This window comes from Pseudopipra pipra, chromosome 2 (assembly GCF_036250125.1).
Source record: "Pseudopipra pipra isolate bDixPip1 chromosome 2, bDixPip1.hap1, whole genome shotgun sequence".
Lineage (NCBI taxonomy): Eukaryota > Metazoa > Chordata > Aves > Passeriformes > Pipridae > Pseudopipra > Pseudopipra pipra.
The window spans coordinates 41232401-41253124 of NC_087550.1; positions in this window are offsets into that span (position 1 = coordinate 41232401).

Below are 20724 nucleotides of genomic sequence, written 5' to 3' on the forward strand. Positions count from 1 at the left end.
AAATATGGCCCAAGCCTGTTAGATAGTTCTCTCGTAACTGAAATGATGACAATCCTCTTGTGACTAGGAAACATTCCAGAGCCAGGGTGTAGGGTTACACAATGGTACAGTGTCTTGCCCCTGATTTATAATTTGAGAAGCAGATTGCGTTCAGACAGAATGTGAGTTGAACAATGAGGTTTCTAGTCCTGATCTCATTAACAGAGATTTATACCAAGGGGCTATTGTATCTTGTTCCTTTGGTTTGCCATGCCAGCAAACATTCATAAAGTTATTTAAAAAAGAAAGCTTCTGTCACACACTTAGGTCAGAAAGTTCTCAGGAAAATAGCTAGTCAAATACAGAGCAGTCTCAATCTGCACTTAACTAATGCTTATGTTTCTGGCCTTAGTAAGTCTCAGAATGATTAGTGGATCAAACATCACATTCAAGCTTATTACATGTAAAGGTTTATGGGGACATGGCTTAAAATGCCTTTTCACATATTTATGTTTGTTCATGGTTGAGTCACTCTAAGATGCTTACTATTTGCAAATCATACATAATCACCAAAAGAATGTTCTTCCAGTACAGAAGAACCATTAGAGGGTGGAATAACAATAACATCCTGAGAGCTACTTTCCCTCCTGCGGCCCTAGAGCCTCTGTGCTAAATGAAAGGTTATAAAGACATGGCCTGGAACCTGCTCTTCATCAACAGCCTAGTAGTCATTGCACATCCCATTAATCAATATTTCAATAATCCTACCAGGCAATTTGGACTGACCACCAGTAAAAAGAAAATGGAGGTTCTTTTCCAGACTCACCACTCACAGTGCTAGAAAATAGACTGGCCCGTCCGCGTGTATTGACAACATAGCTCTGAAGCCTGAGGACCAATTCTGCTTCTGCAGCAGGAGGCTGTCTCGGAGTGTCACAGCAAGAGACGAAGTCACCCAGAGCACAGCAAAATCCAACACGACTCTTAGGAGATTAAAGGACAGCGTATCTGGAATACAGGAGGCATCTGGCTTCAAAGTGTCACACAGCTGTCATCACCACTTTCTCATACTCCTGTGAAACATGGACAGCTTGTCATTATCAAGGCATGTGACTTCCCAATTTCACCTGCACCGACTACTGTGTTGTTGTTGGTATAAATAAGCACACAGTGCAATTAGCCTGTTATTCACAGTCCCATCAAATGTTGAGTGCTGTAGTAATACTCCTGTGAGCTGTGTTCTCCGAGGCAGCTGATGCACATGTCAGATGAGAGGCCACTCAAAGCCTAATTTGATAGTCAGTTTCCACATATGAAACACCTGAGAGTATGTCAGGAGACAGGGCAGCAAAAATGTCAGGCAAACCTTCAGATGGCAGCCAGCTCCACATCATGGAAAATTGCTGCTAAATAACATCTCCTGTTGCAAAGAACTTGGATCAACCAGATTACATATAGAAAGAGGGAGAGTAATGCTGTGCAGTGCAAGGGCATGGAGGACAGTGGGTATTGTAAAGATTGACAATAACTACCTTTGGTGTGTTCAAATTGTGCTGTGACAATGGGACACATTTCTCCCTAGAAAAGACAAAACAACTGAGTCTTTGCGTGTTGAATGAACAGCCACAATCATCCTTAAATCCTGTGGTGGAACTGTACCTAGACCTTCTATTGGTCTCCTCTACCTGAACTCCTAGTAGAGTTTAAAAGAAGTGATACAACACACTCTTAACTCCTGGCCTCAGTGTTACAGAAGAGTTGAACTGAATTTTTTACCTTAATTTTAAAACACATTTTGAAATGGATTCAGGTTATCTTAGCTTCGTATCATGTACCTTTGCTGTCTGGTGAGCCTGGGGAAATTGGAACATGTTGCTCATGTTTTCTGTACCCTTCATTGTTTTGCAAACTTTTTCCAGAGGAGTTCAGATTGTACTGCAATAGCAGCTTGTCTATCTTGCTAATGACTTGTTACTGAATGCCAGACAGCCCAAATATGGAATAATTAGGATAGGAATGAATGACATTTTCTAGGCAATATGTGAACGATAAACTTTAACTAACTTTGGTAGTCTTCTGCTTAATCCATACCTTTTTTCCTTGGGCTGAACATTTGGTGTTAAGTGACAGAAGAACGAACATTTCATTCTTTTTTTCCCCCTAAATGTATTAACTATTCTTTATCTCCCACAACAGCCACACTTTCCGTAAAACTTATTCTCGATCAAGAAAGTTCTTTACAAGTTTCCTATCCAAGTGCAATTGATTTCTAGCATTTTTCACTTCCTTTATTATGAAAAACTGAAAGACACAATCCAGACAGTTTGTTTAACTCCAGTTACTAAAGCTCTGTCAAAGAGCAATGATCTGACAAGGCAATGCTTAAAGCAATGAAACCTATGTTAAATCTTTGCAGCAAAAAAACAGTTTCCAGTTCCTTTCTGAGTTTCCCCTCTTGCTGTCATCACCATTCACACATTTCAACTGCAGCACTCACAGCAGGATCACCCAGTTTCCTGCTGCCCTTTCCATGTTTCTGAGGGCCTAGACCCAGAGTGGAAAAAGCAGGGCTGAGGCTGTGCAGGAGGAGGTTATGCTAAAGCTTCTAGCCTCAGCTTTTGAATCAAGCTCCACAATGTGTCTTCTTAAATCGTATTTTGTATTGATGAAATCAATATGAAAAGAGTCACTTTATTAGATTCCCACACTTTGATTTTTAAAAAGGTATATTTGACAGAAAGGGTCCTACTGTTAAGAGCAAACTCCCTGTCTGAGGGACTGCTCTGGGTATTAGACCCCTACACATGTCATGGAATTACTTATCCACTTAAATACATGCACATCCTGCTGAATCTTTCCAGAGGTTAATATCCTTCAGAGAACTAAATAGTTATTTCTTGCTTCTAGTCACTGTAACATATATTTCTAAGATATACCAATAGTCACAGCAGTTTTGCTTTCTCATTATTCAATGAATTAGGACAGAGAAAAGGAATATAAAAGACGTCTCCAATCTTACTGAGCTTATGTCCTACTCTAATACATACAGCTGTCTCCTGAGTCTTGTCTCCTGTCTTTGCAATGGTCCAGCCACATGGCTCCAATCTCAGTGCCATTGAACCCCTATTAAGCCCGTTGCTCACAAGGTCTGATAGCACATTTAAATCATAGGGTCATTTAGGTTGAAAAAGACCCCTAAGATTACCAAGTCAAACCATGGCCCAACATAGGGCCACTTAAGGAGTCACAGACCTCATCTCTCCATCCTCCCCGTCTCTGGAGATTTGCATCCCCATGGCTCAGCTCTACTTCATGAACAGAACATATTAATGAACACCCAGGGCTGGGACCTGGGACACCTCAGGGCTCTGACTCACAAACCTTGTCATGGACAGCACTGGAAGTAAAACACAAGTGTTTTCCAGGCTATCCTCAAGTCCTGTTATATGGGAGACATTCAAAGAAGGAGAAATTGGATAGAAAACATATACTTGCAAAAGAGAAGAGCCCCGGGATGCTCTCAATACCCATTCACCTTCTCATCTTGTCAGGAATCTGGTAGATATTTTCTGCTCTTCTGACCATGAGTGTATGACAGGAAAGGAGAGGAAATGACACTGTAATAAGCACTGACATGTACCATTTCCAACAAGAAAACTGTGCCTGGCACTGCATGTCAAGACAGTGGCTACACAGATGGGTCAATGGTGGCTACATAGATTAATATCTTCAGAATTTCTGACTGCAGGTAAATAAGCTTGTTTTACTTTCGGTTTAGGCCTATTTTTTATTTTTTTTCTCTAATATTGTCATTAAAACCATTGCCACATCAATACCTATGGAAAATGGTTGCAAAGCCAGAGGCAGAGACTTCTGGATTCAAGTTTTGGCAGACAGGGAAGAAGAGAACAAGTTTGAAACTGAGCTAGCTATGGCAGTACCATTCCTAGGAGACCCTGCAGCAAGGTGCAAAGCTTGCCCCAAACCATTTGGGTACACATGGTAATTTCAACAGCATGATCTACTGAACTGTCTTCAGCACAGCTGTGATCTAAATGTATTACTTTATTGACTATGTTCAATACAACTGTCCCTCATGCATATTAGTTGGACGGAGTGTATTGCCCCTAATTTTGTGTTATTTTTTATCAGCATTTGTAGCAGACTTAGTCCCTTCTCTTCTTTCACCTGAGAATGCTATGGGATACATATTTTTTGAGAGATTCTGTACCAGTGTGATAGAATCATAGAATAGTTTGGATTGGAAGAGACCTTAAAGACCACCTAGCTCCAAACCTCCTGCCATGGTCTGAGACCAGGTTACTCAGAGCCCCATCTAGACTGGCCTGGAACACTTTCAGGGATAGGGAGTCCAAAACCTCTCTGGACAACCGGTGCAAGTGCCTCACCACCCTCACAGTAAATCTGTCTAATCTAAACCTTACCCTTCTTCAGCTTAAGGCCATTCCCTTTTGTCTTATGGCTGCCTGTGGCTGGATATCCTTGTGAAAAGTCCCTCTCCGGCCTTCTTGTAAGCCACCACAGTTTTGCATTATGGCAACCCATATAATGAGAACATCATCAGGACAAACTTTGCCTGAATAATGTACAGAAAACTGTGCCTAAAGTGTTTTGAGAGTGGTTCATCTCTGTTTGTCATCCAATATACAAAAAAATGTTAAGATCAGTTCTAAGTTGCTCTGCATCTGCCATTAATGGAGTAACAGAGACCCCACACGAAAGACAACTCTGTACTTTCAACCCAACACCAGCACAGCAGGAAGAAAGTCAGTACCATCTTTCTGCAGAACACCTCAAGGGTCTATTTTCTGAGGTCCTGTCATCTGCGCTCAGTTATTCCAAGAGCAGTAAATACTAAAAAACTTTCATCTCTCTTTGCAAGTGACCCTTTGTGTATCCCATAGGATTTACACAAACAGTCCCCTCTGGGAAAGCACATTTCAAGTTTCCTATTGGTCATGCCAAAGATTTTCAAATAAAACTGTACACTGGACAAAATTTCTTGATTTAAAGTTTAGATGAAGCAGATTATTGTGAGACACTATATCCAAATGGCCATTTGTGTAAGTATGATTACATTCTAGAATAGATTAGGTGTAATAGATCGGATGCCATGTCGGGAGTCAGATGGCCCTAGTAACTTAGCATGCTCATATCTCAGAATCTGTTACTCACATGTTTTTAAAATCTTGGGGGTGTACACCATGAGGAGGGGAGCATTATGGAATCTATTTTTCAATATTCTTACATTAGTATATAAAAATATGTAATAAGGATTATAGTGTATATATACTACATTGCATACATCTATTATTATATGTTGCTAATAGTATCATTACATACCTAGTTTTATATTGGTGTTTTCTGCAAATGGGAAGCCAAGAAAAATCTTGAGTTTTGTGGCTTACTGAATGGAGCTAGGAAAGTAGAAAACATAGCAGGAGACTACTTTTGTTTTGAATGTAAAAGCAAGATGATTCTGAAAAGTAGCACTAGTCTCTGCAAAATACTTTAATTTGACTTTTGTGCTATTGATAAAAATCAAAAATCAAAACAAATATGTTGCCATGAAATTCTCATCAGAAGTGCTTTTTTTTATCTTATTTTTTCTTCATTTTGCAAGGAAAGAAGGTGAAATAAAGTATTCAATATACTGAGATCAATAATTATTTGTACAATATTATAATAGTCCAAATCAGCTTCAGAAATTTTAGTGCCAGCTGAAGGCATAGGGTTCAAAGTTCCTGTTCATTTTAATGGAAATTCTGTGTCCACATTTTTTGGAAAGGTTTTTAAATCTCAGGTACTATTTATAAACCAAGTACAAAAGCATCTGAACAGCACCCAAAAAGAACAATAAATGTACAGAGCACATTGCAGCAAATCAAGGTGAATCCAATTGAAATGCGTAGTTCAGTTCCTGAATACCAAAGTGGAAATCCTTTACAGAAGTTTTGCAGAAAATACTTTAACAGATAACATAACTCTTAAAATCATACAGATATTCTCAGTGTGTGTGGGTCCAAGTTCTCATTCAGTGGTACGTAGCCACATTACCCTTCCTCTGAGAACTGACTACAAACACACAACTTCGTGGCACAGTGCTTATAGCCCTGAACAGTCCTATCAATTTAGCTTGGCCCTGCATACAACATCTGGCCCATAATTAATACAGCATTTTAAAATCTTTCTGGTACTATTAAATGGAAGATATGTTAAACGAAAGAAGTCTCTTTTTTTTCTTCTGAAGAATTAAAAAACTGAAGGGTTAGGGAAGACAGAGTTATTATATATTTTAAAAAGCCAGAGTACTAGATCTGACAGTTCCTCAGATCTCTTTTATCCTTAATAAGACAATACTCGCACATTGGCCTGTGGGGTATCAGATGGCCTTTTTGTGCTTATTCATTTCCTATAAAGAACATAACTACTGTGGCTGCTCATGTTTCCTTTGGCAGCTGAGTAGCCAGAGATTTAACATGCCATAAAGCTGCAGCTGTAGCAGAGCCCAGGTCCCACCAGATCCATGGCCACTGTGTTTTCCATGTGCTGAGGAGGGCCCCCAAGGTACCCCCCTTCCCCGGGCCACCATGTGTCACCTACATCCCACTCAGGTCTGCGGTCCTACCCTTCACTGCCTGACCACCATGGGGGGACTGCATGTAAGCAAAAGCTATGCCTTGACTGACTACTGCTGCTGCTGTGTATGGATTTATTCAGAAAGCTCGAGGAAAATATTAAAAATTATTGTATGGCACCATTGTAGACTGAGGAATTAGAAGCTATGTATGTCTTCTGTAAATGTGCAGAAATTACGTGTGAGATGATTGCCATGTGATTCCTTTATAACAACTGGAGAGAAAGAGACAATTTTAAGGTATGTTTCACCTGTTCCTATGTATCTCAAATAGGACAGATTAATCAGTCCCTAAAACTACTTGTTCATTTCTAATGACTTGAAAGAGAGCTTACAGATGAGCTCAGATAAAAAGCTGTGTAGAAGTTAGATGATATGCATGCCATTGTAGGCAGACTCAGAAGAGGTCTACTGACTTCTTTGCTTTCTCTCTTGGTGTATTGTGATGTGTTTTGAAAAACTAGATCTCAAGCTGAGATGACCAAAAATAGCTACAAAAGGATATATATATATATAACATGCAGACATGATGATCACCAATGTATAGGCACCTATGGCATATTTTGGCCAAAATGGTTGTGTTCCTGTAGATACAACTTTGTTCACTTGCAGCTAATTCTCCTTTATCCGAATTACTGAAGTGTTGGGATTCCACAAGTAAATGAAAAAATGTGTTTCCAAACCTAAAATGAGGAAATTTGAAATCTCCGCATCCTAATTCCTAATGTGCAACGGCACACTGAATGTTCAGAAGCTAAGCTGGCTCTGCATAGATCAGTTTGGCTACATCTCTATCAGTAAATAAAATGGATAAGAGCCAATTCTCTGCCCCCCAAAGCAAATGGCACACTACAGTTTGCAACCACACAGTGAAACTCTCACCTAGAGCAGGTGGCTCTGTTCATGTTGCATTTGGGAAAAGTCCCAGGACTACGTCAAGCCCTGAGCTGGGCCTGGACTTTGTTTGGGATAGCACTAGCTGGAACGTGACATACCATGCATGACAGGGACTATGCCACCAGTTAAACTTTACAGACCATTAACAGGTCAGTGCCTAAACACATCCTCTCTAATACCACGTTTCCAGCGTAGTTATAGAGGTTGTTTAGGAGTCTAATAAAATACACAGGCACAGACCTACTGCTCTGTGAATGGGGGTTAGGGTTTCCATCATGCAGACAGATCATATGCCTAGAACACGGTTTAACTTCAGCAAAGATAATCTGGCCATCAAAATGGGATGATTAGCTGTATTTTCAATATCATATCACCTTGTGAGCATATCAAGGGAAATCAATATATTGGAGTAGCATGTTCAATATTTAACAGGAGTGGAATTTTGATACTACACCTTTCTAGTCTCTGGACTCAACATTTCAAGGCAGAAATTCAGTATTACCTAAGTAAGTTTTCCAATCCAACCGAACCAACTCCACTACAAAGGTCTGAGTTACTCTAGATGGAAGTTTTAACACAGGAAAAATGTGATTTCAAATTTAGTAAACACACAGTTCATCTATACTGTCTTGTTGGTGCCTGCTGGATTTTTGTGCTTAAGTGTTATCTCCTGATTGTCCATGCTACTTAAGTGTTAGTTCACCCTCAAGTTTAATTCTGGAGCAAGCTCAGTTGTTTATGGGCTGGGAAGAATTAGGCAGAGAGTAAGAGATAGTGTGTGCCAGTGTCCCACCCCCACACTGCATGAAGATGCAGTACAGTGTGACTCATGTAGGGCTTGGCTTCTGCCAGACTAACCAGTATTTCAGATGGCCTCATGTCCTAAGCCACCCTTGGTGTTACACAACAAAAAGATATATCTTGCAGCCTGCAAAGCAGCTTTCCAACAGCAGCCCAGGGCAACATCTTAAAAGGACCATACTCAAATCAATGGCTCCATTGTTGGGAAGATTTCTTAGCAGCAATTTAAAATTATACTGAGTGCCATAGCACAATGTGGTTTTATTTTATATAAACAAGAGAAGTGCTAGTTGTATTTCATAAATCTATCTGTATATCTATGCATATAAATTTTGTCTCCCGTATGTATGTGTGTGTGTGTGTGTACATACATGCAGAAGGAGTAACCAACCCTTGGTGCAGGCAGGCACAGCTGCCTAGGCTGTACCAAGGTGCATGTGATTCTTGTAAGCTCAGCTTTCAGCAGAATTCTTTGTGATCCATGTCTGCTGTGACCATGATCTTGAGAGGCAGGTCTCTGCTTTGCTTCTCCAGACATGAATGTTACTGAGAGTGCTAGAGAGGAGCCCTCTTCCTAGGCTGCAACACATACCCCTATAGACTCACACATCTAATGGATGCATTGTCACTGGTGCTCCAATCACTTGTTTTTAAGTTTTCACAGCAACTGGATATTTTTTCTTTAGGGAGTATCTATACTGCTAAACCAAAGAGGACCAAGTAATGAGCTCAGGTATTCACACTTGCTGTCACACTGCTTAATTCTTAGTGCTCTCCTTCACTCTGTTTTGGAGCACTTCAGCTGTCACTGAGAGAAGTCAGTTGTAGAGGGAGTTGACCTTGTGGAGCGTGGACACAAGCCAGCCAGTGCTATTCAGCCTCAAGGCTTGAATCAACTCAGCAGTATAAACACAGCCAAACAGTCTGTATGTTCAATGAGATGAAAAGGAGCAAACAATTCTGATTCCATTTAATGCCAATTTGCGGCTCTTAACATTGCCTTTCCCACAAATCAAGCAGTTGTATTGTCTAGCTGAGGGCTTTTGTCCAATGACAGGATGAGAGTCTGAGAAATCTGTCTGTTCTGATAATGTTGCAGGGAGTGTTCACGTTTACTATCAAGGCTTCACTAAGACATAGTCAACATGTTGATTTTGCTAAAATAAATGTCTGGAATAAAGGACAGCACTAAAAATAAACATGATCCTAGGAAGGACATTCACTTTGTTTTTCCCCTGATGGGAAGAGGTACAGCGTGCCAGCTTCCAAGTTGGTTGCTAACTGAATAATGAACAGGGATAAGCTAACTCTGACTATGTTTTCAGTTTCCTTAGGGAACTTGAAGCCAATGAGTTTGAAGTTTTTCTATTAGTGTCTGAATACTTTTGTGCAGTGGGGCCCTTTTTGCAGCCCAGGATATGATTGACTTTCTGGACAGCGAGCACACATTGCTGGCTCATTGCATTTGGCCTTGTTGATCTTCATGAGGTTCATATGGGCCCACTTCTTGATCTTGTTGAGGTCCCTCTGGACAGCATCCCCTTCCTCAGGCATGTCAACCACACCACTCAGCTTGGTATCATCTGCAAACTTGCTGAGGATGTACTTGATCCCACTATGTTATTGTCCCTCAGTAGCTGGAGCAAGATGGTTTCATCAATAGGCTTCCCTTGATCAGGCGGCCTGAAGTACAGACCAACCACAAGGTGTCCTTTGTTGTCTCAGTCTCTAATTCTTACCCATAAGCTTTCAAGCTGCTCATGGCTATTCTTCAGAGAGATCTCTTCACAGTCTATCACATCCAAAGCACTTGGTGTAGAGGGCAACCCCTTTGCCCCTCCTTCCTTGCCTGCCCCTCTTGAACAGCCTGCACTCATCAGTAGCTGCACTCCAGCCATAGGATTTGACCCACCAAATTTCAGTAATAGCAACAGTAATAGCACCTTACAGCCAGGTAATTTGCTAGAATTACAGTTCACAGGACATTTGGCATCATAGATCTAATTTATGACAAATAAATAGATATAAATATAACATTATGAAAATTTCTTCCTGAGATCCCTTGTTTATTCCTTGAATACTCTGCTGTTCCCTTAGTAACTCTCAGTGTGTTCTAAATCTAACTTTTAAAAGTATATTCTGTAAAATTCTGTATTAATATTGTAAACCTAATTATACAAAAAGAGTGATAAGTTTGCAGCTCAAGATACTCACATATGAATAAGATGGATGTCTCCAGTCCTTCTGCTGTTGAAACAAAGGCAGACATCAATAACTTTAGTGGAAGTAGCTTATGAAACATTTTAAGGGACCTAAAATGGGGAAGACAAATGGCTAGGAAGAAAAGAAAAAAATAAACCTCAAAAAAACCACAAGCAGAACCAAAACCAAACAAAAACTGCACAGTAGCAAAGCTTGTTAATGCATCACTTAAATTTACCTTTAAATAAACTAAAACAATCAAACAAGAAATCTATAGCCAATTCCAGGCTTATCAGGCATCAGAAATTCTGCTAAAAGTCTTTTGGAAAAATCTTTGTATCTCTTTGTGCTTATGAAATAAGGAAATGCTGACAAGCCCTCTAGAAAATTAAATAATGCTTTCTGAAATGTGTGGAGATCTCTAGGTAGAACTGTAAAGCATCAGATTGTGTACAGTTCTGAGTGCATTTAACAGATGACTTTTAAGCTCTGAAGGATTTTATGGGTTTATTAAGAGCACCTTAACCTTTCCCTACTTGTTTCTTGGATACAGGCTTGAAACCCCTTTACACCTCTCCTTCAAATTACAAACTCTTTTATTGTATGGACATGTCTGGCACAATTAATCTATATTTTGGCAAGGATCTCTTGGTCTATTGTTATATAAATAATTTGTCCAAATGTTATTTCTCTGAATGTTCTCTAAATGTCCCTTATCCATTTTTTTTTCCTAAGAGGATCTTAACACTCAAACATTTACCACTCTAGTCTAAATATTCCTCAGCTGAACTACAACATGAGTAGGAAGAGAACTGCAGCATTAGAGAAAATGGCAAAACATTCCCTCCGTAAGCCAGACCAGGCATTGTAAATCATGCAACCTTGAGAAGAAAAGCTCACATCCTTCTGCCAGGACTTCTGACTATGAAGTTTGTAAATTGAAAACTTTAGCAAATCACTTCTTAGCTGAAGCTCTAAGAAGGATAATTTTAATTTAAACATTGAAATACAGAAAATATTAAAATCAAAAGCAAAATATTGCCATTTCTCTTTCAGACTCATTGCTAGGGAATAAAAGCAGATTATTCATTCTTCATCTAACAGTTAAACAGAAGAGACAAATAAGTTTCTTTTCCAGGAGATGGAATGGATTGGGTTCCATCAGTTTACATAGTTTGTAGCTCAGTTTGGCTTCTTCTTATTGCAACTAAAAGGTATATATTCTCAGAAACACTTTAAGAAAGCACTTACATATCATCGTATTCAAATGAAACTGTGCAGAATAATAAATAAGTGAGACTCTTAACTGGCCCAATACTCAGAATGAGTTTGTCATTTCCTCATTGGGACAGCATTGCTTTAGTAACTGAGCCATACGCACTCATTTGGAAAGCTAAGAGTAAGATCTCTTTCATGCTTTCAGAATTCTTTCAGAATGGAGTCAGAGGGAAGCCAGAATTGATGCTGACATTCTAACTACACAGCATGATTTGCAGACCTGAGGACTGAAAGGAGATGAAAACACCTTGTGCAGAAGGATGGATTCTAGAAGAATATTTTGCACTTGCAAGAATACTATCCTGCTCTACTTGCTGCAGATCGGAGATAGGTTTTTATTCACTTTGCAGGTGCAAATTTATTCTCACAAGATAAATTAAAGAAGCAAACTAGTGTGCATATCCTCTTATCTTCGGGCATCTGTAGACAAAGTGATGAGGTCTCTGATTTGGTTTCCTACTGGAGGACACACACAATATTTAGGCCACACATTTCATGCCCATAAACAAGAGCTCCACACTCTCCTTGCAGTCTTGGACCTTCATCTGGGGAGAGGAATTTCTTCCTTCAACATGGATTCTGAGGCATACTACTGTCAGGAGATCACTATTTAACACTGAACAGCAAACCACACAGAAGCTTAGAAGAGAAAATAGAGAAGAAAATCACCAGCTGATCAAGGAGGAAGAGTTTGCAAAGATAACGTAGCAATCACATTCTCTGATATGTAATTTCATTCTGTAGTATAACTGGAAGTTTTGGAAAAGCGGGTTATCATTAGATAATTTCAATTTGTATGAATCAAAACCAACTTCACCAAAACTCATGCAAAATTCTGCATAAAAGCCCTCCTAGTTTCCTGTCATCAAAAAAACTACTGCTTGGTAGAATAATCAGGAGCTTGGTCTTCCTTGATTTGTGAATTCAAGATAGATCTATTGTGCAGGTAGATCTGGATTCCTAAACTCTACATTGTTGTTCTCAGAGCCTAAAATTCCTAACTCTAATGATAACTTCACCTTGCCACTGAGGGAGAAACCTGGACACTTGGTGACCTCCATCATAACCTGTGGAACCAAAGTTTTGGATTTTTAGCTCTGCCCTGGGAGACTCCATTGGGTTTTCCTGACCAATGGAAACCCTGTAGACTTCTGCAACACTGACAAAAAGCCCCAGATTCACCAATGGCCTTGAATTAACCACAGAAATCCTGGAACTTAAACCAAAATGGTTACCTGTTTCCTGTTTCTTTGTTAGAAAATGTAGAAATGTCAAGTTTTTGTTCAAACCAAGCAACAGTTTTGTTTTGACATCACCAGTGTTTCCTAAATTGACCCTATATTTGACTTCAGGTTGTGCTGCTTTAATACACCCAAAATAGATATCCTTGACAGTCTACCCTCACTCTTCAATTAGTCCTGATTGCTATTATGTCTCTTATGTTGAGTAGAATAACAAGAACCCTTTGCTTCACACATTTACATGGGTGCCATTCTGCTCCCATGTACTTATTATCCTTAGGTCCCTAGAGATGTTTGTCTGTCCTAGTGTTGAATCTGTAGAGGTGAACTAGGACAGTCACAGTGCCTGGTGCTTAGCAAGGAACGCATTATCACCAGCTCTCTGGTAGAACCTTTATCTTACATTGAGCATGTCAAATTGCATGAAATATCTCTGCCTTTCCCATGGCAGGAGGTACAGGCACCACCTTGAGAAATAAATGTCTTGGCTGATAGTTTACTGGCTGCTGTGGATATCATAATTGTGGAGAAAAACAGCAAAGTAGTTGGCTGGGAAATTCAAAAGAAAAAAAATCTCCCCCAAAACCGCTTTTCTTGGTATTTTCTTTATTTTTGTGAATAAGCCTACAACAACCTTGAACTTGACTTCATAGAGTATCTGTCCTACACCTAAATAGCATCAGGATTCAAAACATAGACTTTCCTCTTTCATGCGAATTCCCAAGCTCAATTCAGTAAGCATTCCCTGAGGTGTCCCAGCAGATAGAATCCTACATTAAACAAGAGAGACATTGGTTGTGTCACTCTTTTCCTTTCGTCTGTGTGGGTAAAGCTGGATTTTGCCCATAGAGGAAATGTGTATTCATGTATCACCTTTTATAACTTCCAGATCAGAGGGCAATATAGGACAGGTCTCCATCAGTCTCACTGTTGAAAGTGTCTCTGCTTGGGTAGAAGTGTAATACTAGTTGGGCTGAAGAGCATAAAAATTACTGTAAAATTAGCAGCCAAAATATTTAATTGAAATCAGGGAAGCTTAAATTCAAGGGCATGCCATAGTTCTCACAGTTCATATGGAGCCTCTCCTTTTGTCAGGTACTGGTTCCTTATGGCTAGTTTAGGTATCTTTTTGCTTAAAGTGAGGCTTTTTGAAGAGGTAGCTCAGACACATAACTTAGAATCTGGATTTTGATGGGCATCTCAGCCCAACAACACTACCTTCTACGCCTTTTGTGGGTCTAGTGTTAAATGACTTGCTTAAATTCCAGTAAAAGCTTTGTGGTCACATTGGGAACTGATTTCAGTTCTGCAAAGCCCAAAACAAACAATTCACGGTGGAGTTCATCTTTTCCTCACATTTCTAGAAAGAATATAATAAACTAGGTTTCCTTACACAATTGAAAACAACAGCAAGAAAAAATCTGCATAGGAATTCAGACCAGTTTAATGGTTTAAAATAAGCTCCCAAACAAATAAGGTGTTCCATAAAGGTTAAAGAACAGTTGCAGTTCAGCATAAACCTCATAATTTTAGTAAACGAATCCAAAACCAGAACAGTTTCTCCATCCTCCCAGACTGAATTAGGGTTTAGATCGCCACTCTCTCAGGTGGCCTAGATTAAGATTCACAATTATGCAATGAAGGATGGTTGTCAGACTGAATCGAAGATGACATTTGGGTACCTCATCTTATAACACTTCATAAGCTTTGTTTAAACAGTAAAAACAGCAGACAAAGGTAAGTTGATTTTGCAATAAAAGTTATTTTTATGAAAGCAAAAGTCACATGACCTCTTACCCAGCTTTCAAGAGAGCAACAGAACTTGCTTTGCCTGCCAGCCCTGAAAAAACCTGAATTTAATGTCAAAGACGGAGGTCTTATTAGGCAACAGTGGTAAATTCCAAATCTTACACATTTATAACTTCCCTCCTTGTCTTAACCTCCCCCTCTGGATGAAAAAAAAGCCCAGGGGAGTTAGGCTTAGTGCCTCATAGCTCTCGACTTTTACAGCAGCTGTGACCACCTTGATTTTTCACTCAGCAAATTTTTCAAAGTGAAGTATAATGATGTGTAGTTTGCATACATGGCACATGTTAGTAAACACGCACTGCAGGAGGGAAATCAAGGTCTCTGTGGGTCCTAAATATCCTAATTCCAAACTACATGTGTCAAGCTACATTGAGATTTGTCACTACTGTATCCCTCTCAATGTAAAATCAATATTGCAGGCAAGTCTTTGCTTGTTGCTTGCTAATTTCAACACATACACATTTCTCCAAAGTCTCCTTAACAATATTTTTGGTAAATATATCATGCTGGATAACCACACCCAGTTTCCTTCTGAAACAAAGCTTTCTTTTTCCTTCCCTGAAACCTTTTATAAACTCCTCAAATGGAAACCCTGTAAAATCCCATGCAATAATAAGAAGAGCCAAGAAAAATCAAGGTGAATAATTAGCTGAATAAGCACCCAAGGAGTATACACTAGTGATCTGCTTAGAACCCATCTGTACTTCAGCAGACTGATATAAAATAAACAAAAAGAAGCTGTTTAAATACCAGAATAGTATTTAGCCCTTTTCAGAGAAGAAAAAGTGGTGAAAAATATGGTGGTGATATTTCTGCCCTCCCTTTGTAATGAAAGTGGCTTTGGTATGTATAGTGAAGGACTTGTGAGTGAGACACCAATGCCATGGCACAGGTAGCACCATAAGATGCAAAGAACCTGGAAGGTCAGTGCAGTAGAAGGGACAAAGTAACCCAAGGCTAGATATAATGTGCCAGAGTCAGGAGGGAGGGAGGAAGATGGGATCCTGTAGATAGCTGTAATCTGCTCATAGGTATGGGGGAGTGGGGCTAAACTGGGATGTACAAAATACTGCTGGGAAGGTAACAGTCAAGAGTGGAGAGTAAGGTGTACAAAGCTGAGAGGGATAATAAGTTTTAGATAGTAAATTTAAAATAGAAGGAACAGTTGTGCTTTTCCAGCAACTCAGTCAGCACCTCCACAGCTGGAATTCATCCCTGTTTTCCTAACTTTAGGTGCCTTAGGGGTAGATGTGTACATGTAACATGTGCTTCAGGTACACATGCAATCATACATTCAATGGAGTTCAATTATGGAGCTTAGGATGTTTTGAGCTCACCTTATGGTAGACATCTCATCAACTGAATAAATCTGTTGCCTCTAAGGACAGTACTGACTTGGGACTCATTAGTCTTTCCAGTGCTAAAATACTGTAAGATAAGTCTGATGGAGAGCAAATTAAAGTCCACGTCCCGCACCTTTTCTGTAATGAGGACTAGAACTACCCAGCATAGAAGGCACTCTACACTACAGTGAAGTTCAGCTCTTGCAGAAGATTTATCGGGTGTCAGTGTCCAATTCTAGGCACTTGCACTGATAAAAGACTCCAGATTCAAGTCTGTGAGAGAGACAGAAGCCAGTTAGAAGCCAAATACAAATATATCTAAACCAGTAAATTCCTCAGGTGCTTCTACGTGGCCACTTAGATCCATCTGAGACAAAGTAGAGTATGGCCTTTATGGAGCTGGCAGATATCACTACTTAAGAGTAGACTCAGCCTCTAGCTGCCATTCCAGAAAAACAGAAAAGAGGTATCTGGGACAATCTGAAAGATACCCTGGGCATCTGAAATGCCTCTCTATGCAAATAAATTTACATCTTGATCTCCCTTGATGACAATGGAACTTGGCTGACCTGTAAAGACCTACAAGTAGACATCTAAAATTAAGTCTCTGAAGCTGAAACACACCCCAAGGTCTCAGGTCTCACCTCTATGTCTAGTGCCATTTGAAATACCCACCTGACCTCCAGCCACCAGTCTGGAGGAGCATAGGTCTCCTCTAGGTGTTGTGTCATATCTGACAGCCCCATGAAGATCTTCCAGCCCCTTGAGGGATTTTAAAGTTCAAGCAACTGAATAAAGCTTCTGGCACCTAGACCTTCAGTCACTCCTAAATGTACTCAGATCACTGTCCAGAGAAAAACAGCGCATCCAGTGGCTGGGTAGCCTGTATTCATGCACACAGAGGGAGAGGAACTGTTACACTTTAAAGGAATTTGTAACAGGACACCTTGCAGTATGGTTACACAGTTGTCTAAAAATAATAAGGAAAAAGTTTAACTAGAATAAGTAAAAAACATTTAAAATAAAATTTCTAAAGAATTTGCATGCCTAAATCCAACATTACTTCAGTATTTCATATTAGCCAGGTAGTCACTGGATAAAAGTAATAAACAGCCTTTTGGAACTTGAACAGGTCAAGAGTTGGTTGTCCCCTCCTTCCTAAAGTCCCTAATCAAGAAGTTAGAGATACAAATTCATGTTTATGTTCTCCAACTACTATAAAAAAACTTTATTTTTTTCACAGGGAAACAGTTTCTGTGACACAAATACCCAGACACCTTGTAAGCTTTTGTAGGTAAACTGTGTAGGAAAACTATGTGTGCAAGTGCATGTTTGGCTTGTGGTCCTAGAACAAAGGGGGTATAGCACTGAAATCTCAAAGCATAAGGTGAAAAGCTTAACTTTGAAAATGGGCATCTCAAATGCTGTTTGCGTTTATGAACAACTCCTGTCTTGCTTGAAAACAGGATTAGTAGCTCAGAAACCCTTTTTTTCTTCTGCTGGGTTTAAAATTAACAGCAATCCATATCTGATTTAGAGAAAGGGTGTTTAGCTACCAGCCTTCGAAGGAGAGCTTTAAGGCAGTGAATCTCCAGGAGAGAACGTAAATTGTAATGGCAAGATGAGACTTTAGTGTGTGAATCCTCTTTGTTTCCCTCTTAGATGGGGCTGGTTTCACACACACTGTGTTGAGTTTCCTAGGCCTCACTCTAATTCTAGCTGTGCATCTCCATCATCTCATTTTTCCTTTCATAAATCTAGGCATTGCAAAGCTTGTTGCTTTGATACCTAAGCTCATTTCAGTTAATTATCCTCACGTATTTTCCTTACTACTTATCTCTAAATACTTTAAAAACTTGCAATTTGTAAATTATCTATATTTGCCTCACTTTTTGAATTAAGTCTCATAATAGTGCAACATACCACACTTCCTTTGGAAACAGAGGTTATTAATGGAACAGTCACTCATATATATATGAAGTTGATTAAACTTAAACAGACAATATGGACAAATCTGCCATAAACACAACCACCTTTTAACCAGTTGCTGTGTGTCAGGCAGCTGCAAGAGAGGGCTGCTCTGTAAAATTGGCTGAGCTGGCAGCCAAGGGTGACAGCAAAGTTGGTGGGGCAGTGCCGTCCCTGACACAGCCCCATCCCGCAGCACCCTAACCAGCAAAGCAGGTCTGGTGACAGTGACCACATTCAACCACAAGTCCAGATCACCAGACCAGTCCAAACAGATGAGACAGGTTGAGTCTAAGGTCAGACTCAGGACCAATAGGTTCATGGCCAGGCACGAGCATGCTGGCCACACCGCTACAACAAGAAGCTGAGACAACAGCTGGGTCTGAAATGCAGCTCCAGAGCCAAGATGAGGATCCCATTGAGTGTCCTTGCAGCTCCGTCCCACCCTGCTGTCTGATCCAAGGTCACAGTGGAGCTGGCCTCGAGTACAGCAGTCCTACCACTAGGAAAAAGTGGTTGCTGAGTCTCTGCAGGATTCTGACACTGTGATCCAGAAATACACTTGCTGGGACAATGGCAGGTTAACTCAGAGGATGTGACAACAGCCCTAGTAGTTGAGGCACTTCAGATGTAAAAGCTCTGAGCTTGGACTTCCTCATGCCTAAAAATGTTAAAATCCAGATTTTCCTTTTCCTGGGTGAGGCCTCCAGTTGCATGGTATGAAGGTGGCCATCACAAGCCTGTTCTTTGTGTTTTAAAAGAAAAAAAGTTCTCTGCAAACAGAGGTGTTAATGCCTGCCCTCGCCTGAGGTGACTTCTGCTTTGCAACCTTCAATTGCTGAAGAGTAAGGTTAGAGGTGGCAGTGGGGAAAGGGGGAAATTCAGATATTCTACAGACTTTTCTATTTACTGATTTAGATATATTTGTATTTGGCATCTAATTGGCTTCTGTCTTTCTCACAGACTTGAACCTGGAGTCTTTTATCAGTGCAAGTGCCTAGAATTGGATATTGATACCCCATGAACCTTCTGCAGGACCTAAACTTCACAGTGCCTTCTATGCTGGGTAGTTCTAGCCTTCACTACAGGATGTAGACTTTAATTTGCTCTCCATCAGACTTATCTTATAGTATTTTAACACCGGACAGGCTAATTTATATCACAAATGAATATATATAGTGATAATTTTCCCTTTCCTCCTCCATTTGGCTAATTCACGTAGCTTAACTATCCCTCAGCTATGCTGAAGACTTCTGCAGGAGGGAGGGAGGGAGGAGCTGCCATTCAGGTTCTTCACTACCTCCCCGACTGGAATGGGCTGCTGCTCTGTCACCAGCTGACCTTTGCCTTAAAGACTGATGCACTTCGAAAAGGTGCAACAGGGCTGGTCCTCTGTAATTTGATTTTTGTTTGCCATGGAAAGGCTGGCTTGTTTGCTTTGCACTTAAGGCCTACAGATTATTCAGGACTGTAAAACTCTTAAAAATCACACATAAGTAAATATGTGAAAAACAAACAATGCTGAAAATCAGTCTGCTCAAAAATTACTATTGCTTAATAATATATATCTACCAGACTTCATTCTATGGCAGAAAAATATGTTTTCTACCCTTCAAATGTCTTCTGTGAAAAGACAAAATCCTTAACATTTTAAAAAACAAGTTTAGTGTCTATGTTTAAAAGAGTACTGTGCCTGACTTTCTACTTCAGGCTGTTGTTCATGACATCAGAGGATAATGCGGTCAGTGTTTAAACTGAAAGTCCCAGTTTAACTTTTATTGTTGTGTACTGCTTAAACTGGAACTATTGAATCATAAACTATGATAGGTAAATGGCACAGCTTTAAAGAAATTAATTCCACAGTTTAGAGTTTCCTGTCCTGATCCCTCTGGGCCAATCCTGAAGTCCTTGCTCATTTCCTTTCTCCTGATTCATCAAAGTGTTTAAACACTCTAGATTTCAGTGGGGTTTAAGCATGTGCTAGTTGATTCAACACTTTAACCAGAGCAAATCCCTACTAAAGTCAGTAGAATTTTTTGCCCACAAAGACCTAAAGTTTTGCTCTTTTTTTTTTTTTTTTAAATCTGTATTTGAAGTTAAGAATTTATGTGTTTGGTAGTTGTTGCTACACATCACTCCCTGCCCAAACCAGTTCTTTCACTTTGGTTATTTAATCTCTGGCTAGCAGTATTAGTGGCAAGAGGAATTTAACAGATGGGGTAGTGCTGGAGTAGGTGGAGATGTGTTGAGAATAAGGTTATAGTAATTTGTTTCTGGTGCCACCACTCTACATCATATTTAAAAACTGAGAAGAAAGGCACACTTTTTCTTCATCTCTTCTTGAACTATCTCTACCATTTAAACATCCTGAAGTATAGCGTAGCTTTATTTTCTATCACTGCTTAGGTGTAAGCAAAAATTAACAGGTGAAAAAAATGGAAATGTGTGGGAACTTGGAAAAAACAGAATGGAGAAGATAGAGAGGAATGGGTCCTTAAATCTCACATACATAACTGCTACACAGCAATGTGATCTCCTGAAATGCAGC